This window comes from Wasmannia auropunctata, unplaced genomic scaffold (genome assembly GCF_000956235.1).
Source record: "Wasmannia auropunctata unplaced genomic scaffold, wasmannia.A_1.0 LD335631.1, whole genome shotgun sequence".
Lineage (NCBI taxonomy): Eukaryota > Metazoa > Arthropoda > Insecta > Hymenoptera > Formicidae > Wasmannia > Wasmannia auropunctata.
Window position 1 is genome coordinate 22,919 of NW_012027259.1, and position 1,762 is coordinate 24,680.

The following is a 1,762-nucleotide window of genomic DNA, read 5'->3' on the forward strand; positions in this document are numbered from 1 at the left end:
TATACGGCCTCGTGACATTCTTCCCCCCTTGGAAAAGAAAATGAGGGATTCGGATTTTCTTTTATTATTTAGTTACATTTTGCGCTCTTGAATATGGTTTACAATCGTTTCTTACTTGCTAGTGTAACCTCGTGTCGTTATTTCTACACGTTTCTACACGTTTTTCCCGTGGTCGAACTTTTACATCTTTTACTGTTACATAAATAATTTTACTCGCTATACTTAGGCTGATTACAATGACTATGCCGCCACTTATAGAATGTAATGCATATTTGTGAAACAACTCTGGTGATATGGGGCGAAGGGTAGTGAGTCCTCTGCCATATTCTCCTTAACATAAGTATCTCTTTTATCAATCAATACTTACTTGCTAACGCTATTTATTTATCCTATCTTTAAGGCTTTCTAGCTCTGTTTGGCTTTATAGTCAATTCTCAATGAACGGCTTTAATCGGTTCGCGTGAACATGTATCAATTTTTTTCCTTATTTTAACTGTGTAGTTCGCATTGTTATGTCTTTCTAAAATAACGTAAGAGACCGATCTATTTTGACTTCAATTTCTTCGAACGACCTCTCCTCAACGTCTTGCCGAACAGTAGGGCTTTGTCACCTACTTGAGAGTTTTCCCTTTTGCATTTTTGTTATCTTGTTTTTTCGTTTGTTGTGCGTTTTTCTTTGCAAATCGGTTTATTACCCTTAATTCCTGCTCGCAACGGTCGTCTGTCGATCGTACTATGCAACATCCTATGAACCCCCCTGATTTAGGTTCCTTGTGTTTTATCACGTCTATACTGTCACGTTTTTGATCTTTGCTTTTATTTTCGTTTTGTCATACTTCGAATTCTTGTCGTATTTCCAGATTGAATTCTCAGGCTGCAGTTTTAACACGGTATCGCTTATCTGCCTCTTCTCCAGGTCATACTTGACAACATGTTTTAGTAGGAAATCTATTCCTAAGATTCCTTCATGCTCAGTGGGAAAATCGTCTTTCACAACATACAGTGTGTGGGTTAATTCCTGGCCTCCTAAGATTGCCGTTGCTTATATCTTTCCGAGCGTGTGCACTTGGTGTCCGGGGTTACTCCCTTTAGAGCCATTCGGTCATCATTAGCATGTCTCCCTTTAAGCTTTCTACTTTGATCAGAATCAACGTTGCTCCTCTATCAAATAGTAAATTTATTTTTTCTTCTTTGGCCTTCTGAATAGGTAATTAGATGTAAGAGATCATTGACGCGGCGTCGTCCGACCTTGCGTCACTTGATGCTCGCGCACGGCTCGCTTTGTCTTAAATTTCGGCCTTTCCTCTTCCTTCTCACTACTACTATATGAGTCAGCGCTTTCGTTATTTGCTTCATTCTTAATTCCTTTGACTGTCCCATACAGCACAGAACGTTGAAAGAACGTTGCTGAGACGTTGCAATGTTGAATGTGTAGTGGAAATGTTTTTTCAACGAATCTATGTTGAATTTTCTATATTGATTATATTAATGTTGCTGCAACGTTGAATCTATATGTTGAATTTTCTATATTGATTGTTAATATTGCTGCAATGTTGAATCTATGTTGAATTTTCTAGATTAATTATTTATAATATTGCTGAAATTATATAAAAGAATTATTATCTTCTTTTAACAATTAATAAAAACATTGCATTGAAAAAAATAATATAATAGACTACGCAAAAAAATTAGGGGAGCACTTTAAAAACTGCAAATTTTGTCGATTTTCAGAAACCAATATCTCAGATCGGAAGAGCACACG